A 6,165-nucleotide genomic window follows, 5' to 3' on the forward strand; every position below is an offset into this window, starting at 1 on the left:
GAGAGGGACCCGGGTTCGATTCCCGGTCGGGTTGGGGATTTTAACCTTAACCTTGGCTCAGGGACTGTGTATTTGTGCTGTCCTCAATGTCCCTTCAACTCACACACCACACATAACACTATCCTCCACCACAATAACAAGCAGTTATCTACACATGGCAGATGCCGCCCACTCTCATCGGAGGGTCTGCCTTACAAAGGCTGCACCCGGCTAGAAATAGCCACACAAATTTATTATTACCTCACCCTTGAGGGAGGGAAGATTGAATTTGTGAATACTTTTAAATATCTGGGGAGTACAATGTCAAATGACGGAAGTGCCAAGAACGAAGTGTTGAACAGCGTGCAAAAAGGATCCACCTTCTTCCATCAAGTACGGAACATAGTATGGGACGAGGGAGTTCTTCAGAGGGCTAAACAGACCCTGTTTAAGACTTATCTCCTACCCGTCATGACGTATAGTCATACATAAAAGAGAAGTAAGTCAACTGCAAGCTGTTGAAATGAAATTTATTAGATCAGCTGTACAGAAAACAAAGATGGACAGAATTAGGAATGATCAGATACGAAGAGACCTGCAGGCCACCCTGACCATGGAAGAAAGGCTGAGTGTTGCAAGGCTGATGTGGCTAGGACATGTTAAGCGGATGCAGGAGACACCAAGGAAGTATCTTGAAAAGATCGTTCCAGGACAAAGACGAATTGGATGCCCTAAAAATGGTGGTTAAATCAGATAAAAGAAGACCTAGAGAAGAGAGGAGAAACATGGGATACCCTAGAGAGAAAAGAAATATACCAGGACTGTAAGAGATGGAGGTACATCGTTCTTAAACATCCTACCTGACTCGCTGGAAGGAATTCATCAGTGGCATATACTGAGCGCTACCAAGGCTACCGGTGAAGCCCTAACCTCAAATGAGAACGATGTAAATCTAGAGCACATTGTAATGTAAGCATCTGACACATTGTTCCATTTACAAATCTTGAGTGCAATGAGATAAAACGTAGCTTGTATTTCTGAGTGCAAGGCATCGGAGAAAGATATTACAGACCAGGCACTCCGTCCCTCTCCCCTCCTCTCACCTCACATGGCTTGCAGCTAAACGTCCGACAGGAGGTGATGATGATGTTTTCATGTCTTCTATATACAGTATTATAAATTACATCCTGAAAACACTGTGGCACTTAGCTTTTCCATAATGCTGACTTGTCTGTAACTCCCCTTTTTTTCTTTTGTTTTATTAAGAAACCAAGCTACACATTATTCAATTTTCACAATGAAATGTTGGCACTCACATAAGTCTTTAGAAAAATCCTCACATGAACTTGTTTGTTTACCTACTGTGCTTGTTGATTTAAAGTAGATTTCTTCTTAACCCTGTCTTTATGATGTGTTATATTAATATGCTGCTTCACTTGCAAAAACCCTCTTTTTAAATATCAGAAAAGCATCACTTTACCATCTTCATTAAAGTTATCTTATAAACTTGTGCACGTATTTATATAACAAGGCAGAAAGTGATGCTCTTGTGGGTCTCATTCCTCAATTAAACTAGTGCAGCATTCACATGCAACTTCTTCAGTCCGTATGTGTGAGCTTGCAACTAAGAAATGTGCAAAATTCATAGTTGTGTGCAGGGATGAAATGATACACTGCACAACATCATGAAGAGAGTAAATTTATACCCTAGATCTATGACCGAATGAAACTGAGGCAATAGAGCCACATAGTAGAAGCATTACTTGATAAGTCTAGGCCAAAAATAAAAGTAATAATCTTTGGAGACCTTAACGTAGATCTTAGATTTTCTTATAAAGTTGCATGGTTTTTATTCTTTTAAAATGTTATGGATTATAACATACTGTCAATAACCCAACATGTGGCCAGTCCTGCTTAGATAATATCTTTGCTCATTTTAGCCCACAATGCTTTCAGGTAAGAGTTGTCAATCCTTGTCTGTTTGATCACGTTGGGGTAATAGTTAATTTATTTCAACCTGGTAAAACCAGGAAAAATCCAAACTCACTGGTTTTAAACAGTATTAGAAAAAATTACACATCAGAATATTGAATTATTTAAGAGTGCATGTGCGTTCAGAAAACTGGGATAAAGAACAATATTCAGTTCTAGAATGTTCTAATATGCTTTTCAGTGTCATTATTGAAGCATTTAACTATTATTGCCCTCCATATATGGTCTACGACATCTACTGATCGTCAGAAAACTAAACATCAGGTAAAATGGTAAAATTTTCTAACACAAAATCTGTGGTTATAAATAACCAAAACTTATTTAATAATTAGTTCATCCATTCAGTTGAAGACACATTCTAAATTTCACCAACCAAGTAGTATGGCTATTGAAAATCTGACAAGCTTAAATTTCAAACTGAGCACATGTAACTTACACTTTAAATGCAGAATGGTTCACTGTGAAGGAGTGGAAAAAGTTGTTAATAATTGGAAACCTTCAAACACCAAGGATCACTACGGCTTTACCAACATTTTAAAATTGTTCATTAGTTCACTCTCTCTTCCTCTGGCAAAGATCATAAATGAATGTCTTCAAACTGGTCACTTTCCAGGGCAACAAAAAGTTTCTAGAATAGTTACAGTGAATGAAAAATAAAAAAGGTGATTCATCAGAAGCTAGCAGTTATCGTTCAGTCTCTGTAGTTGCGATTCTCTCTCTCGAATATACAATGCTAGTATAAATTTATGAATACCTTCTGTCTAATAAACTTTTGTCAAAATCTCAGTATGGCTTTATAGCAGGAAAACCAACAATAAATGCACTGGATGATGTTATTAGTTATATAATGAGTAATTTTGAGGAAGGAAATTATGTTAAGATTTCCCTGTGTGACATTAATAGGGCCCTTGATTGCATACTGCAGTTAGTTGAGTATAATTCTTTAGTTTTTACAGAGCCTAAATTTATATTGATGTAGAAGTGTATCCATTGGCATAAAAGATATACTGAGGTATATATAGTATTATTACTGGAGTATGTTTGTTTATTTAATTTATATGGAGAATACTATTTGTATATAATAGTGTATTATGATGAAGGCTATTGCAATTGTTGCTTAATACCAAATAAGTGATTTAATGATTCAGTACCACAATGCAGGACAGATGCTGGTGAACATAATGATAACTTTCATTCTACCATTGTCTGGCCCAAGTTTACTTCAATAAAATCACGTATTAGTTGTACCTAATTAGAGTTTAGGTAGCCTCTATGGCGCAGACAGCTTCGCATCGGCTTCTCACCGCAGGGTTCTGTGGTTCAAACCCCGGTCACTTCAAGTGAGATTTGTGCTGGACAAAGCGAAGGCAGAACAGGTTGTTCTCCGGGTACTCCGGTTTTCTCTGTCATCTTTCATTCCAGCAACACTCTCCACTATCATTTCATTTCATCTATCAGTTATTTATCACTGCCCCAGAGGAGTGCAACAGGCTTCAGCAACCGGCACAATTCCTATCCTTGCCACAAGATGGGGCTTCATTCATTCCATCCCTCACCCAGTCATTAACTGGAAAACAGGTTTAGGTTTTCATTCAATTACAGTTTACTGCACAACTTCTGCGCTACTGCTTTGAAGGAGCCTTACAAGCAGCTCTTGGCACACATGCATTTCATTGCCTGTGAGGCTAGAAAGAGAGTGGCTTCTGCTGAATTTGTATGCTACCACAGGAGGTTTGCTTGTTACCGTGGCAATGATGACATCACGCGCATCATCTTGAGCGGCCTGGCAATGCCTTTCCGCATGTCTACATCGTCTATTGGTCTCACTTTCAGAGGCTTTACACTACTAACCAGCATACATACCAGCCTACATACTATGTTAAATTACATCAAATAATCATTCCCATATGAATCATTGCAGTATGTCTCTCATTGTATATATGAAACTTTTTCTTTATTATTAGCTACACAGGAGGAATCTAAATAAAAGGGTATGAAATCTGAACATAAACTTGTGATATGTAATACATTAGGTTCTCAGTTGCTTCACAGGACAATATGAATGCTTCTGAAATACAAGTAAAGGAGACTCAGCCTCCCATAGCTCTACCCATAAACCGCCCCTACACCCAAGTCTGAAATAAGAATGGAGGAGTGTTTGCTGGGTCGGCAGCCAGCAGCAAAAGATCACTAATGCTGATTGTTGGCCATTGGAGAAGTAACCTACTTCCCTACAAAGACCAATGGCTTCAAGTGATGGAAATTTTGAATAAGGATAGTGGGCTCTCGGTGCAGGAAATGCTACTGGACCACTAAATTGTAGCATCTATTCACCACAGAGTTGGCTTAAAACAGTTCGTTATTCATAATGAGCATCTGAGTTCAACCGAGCAACCTACTAAAATAATTAAGTAGTACCACATTATATTTTCCCTGTAATCTTGTGGTATGGTTCTCACTGTAAATGATTTCTGGGTTAAAACACCCAATTGACTGAATGTTCAGCAGGGGATTACATTGAGAACAAGTAGAGAGAGGCAGGAAGAAAGTCAAAATTGGAAGAAGGGAGAGAATAAAATTGTTCAGAACATAACTGGTTCAGATCCCTACTGCATCTGATCTCTTACTATGCACTAGTTTCAGATTTATTGAAAAATATATCTGAGTGGCATGCATGAAAACTGTCAGCTATTTTCTGATGAAATTGCTAGAAGGAGCAGGGTGGGAAAAGTTCATGATTTTAAAAATTAAAAACAAAATTATTGTTATTCTTATTTAAATCAGATTTTTAAATAATAATTACTTAAATAGTTTTTTTGGTGTGAGGTGGGGATGGATTTATTGAAGTAAACAAGGTATTGTTGATACAAAATCACACCAATGACCACACAGGAGTTATACTTTTTTCCAGTTTCAAGTAAGAAAACAGAATACAAAATATACTCCCTGAATCAAATGAAACCAGAAGCTTCACAGCTGAATGGTCAGCCTAGAATACACAAGCCTAATATATCAATCAGACCCCTAGTTAATTATATGTTTGCACCAGCATACAAGTTAGTTAAATACATGATAAACATCTACAACAACAGTGCAATGAATCCTCTTGGCCATAGATACCCATACATTAAAATAATAAAAATACTAGAACATAAATATGTTAAAAGACAACAATCTTGGAGATGAGGAATCGTTCAGACATATTTAAAATATGCTCAGCAAGGTATTAGGAAGAATAATGGAGAGGTTTGAAAGTGAGCCTATCGATTATTTAACTCTGGGTAAGACAGGAGTGAAGAAATGACAAATACTGTGTTATGATTGAAGAACTGATGAAGAGAGAGAGAATTGACATGATATAAGCTTTTGGGCTTATGCCATGTCAAGAAAATAAGGTGTTCATTGCTTTTCACAGAGAACTTTGCTCTGCGTCTTCAGAAGAAAATCTTGATTGTTCACGAGGAAGACTTCAACAAGAATGTAAGCTTACTTTTTACCTTATTTTCTTGACACGGCCCAAAAATATATCATGTCTATAAGTATGGTCCGTGAAGGCACCTAAGTGCTAACTTTATTTTCATGTGTCACTGGAATGCAGGGGTCAGCAAAGGAAGATAAAGTTAGTCAGAAGAAATCTCCCCTATGGGTAAGACATAAAATTCACTTACAATACCCTCTGCAAGACTCTATGAAGTACTACCACTCTTCATTGCTACCACTCCATGAAGTCTGTCATTTGAATGTAGAGATCATTTCTACCATCCATAACCAATGATGAAATGTGACACTTATGAAATGGAAACATGCAAGTGAAACTATATCTTTGATGTGAAGTCCTGAACCACTGTGATGCTAATGGAAGAATTCAATTCAAATACTTAAAATAATATGCTAGTTGTTACTTTCACAGTATCTTTGTGGTCAAATGAAGAGATTATTATTTTATTTTAGTTGTTCATGTGATTCTTTATAGGAAAACTCAGTGTTTTCATAACTACGTCCTACCTTCTTCATCTCGCAAGGAAAAGAGACACCTGTACCATGTTATAGTCATAAACTACAGCCTATTTCTCTAACTCTCCTTTTAGAAGGTTTCTGCTAGATTTTGAACAATGATTTAGTAAGAATTAGTTTTTCCTTACCTGTGAGATAATTTTCAACCAATACTTTACTTAAATATTTAACTATAATGTT

This window comes from Anabrus simplex, chromosome 1, assembly GCF_040414725.1.
Source record: "Anabrus simplex isolate iqAnaSimp1 chromosome 1, ASM4041472v1, whole genome shotgun sequence".
NCBI lineage: Eukaryota > Metazoa > Arthropoda > Insecta > Orthoptera > Tettigoniidae > Anabrus > Anabrus simplex.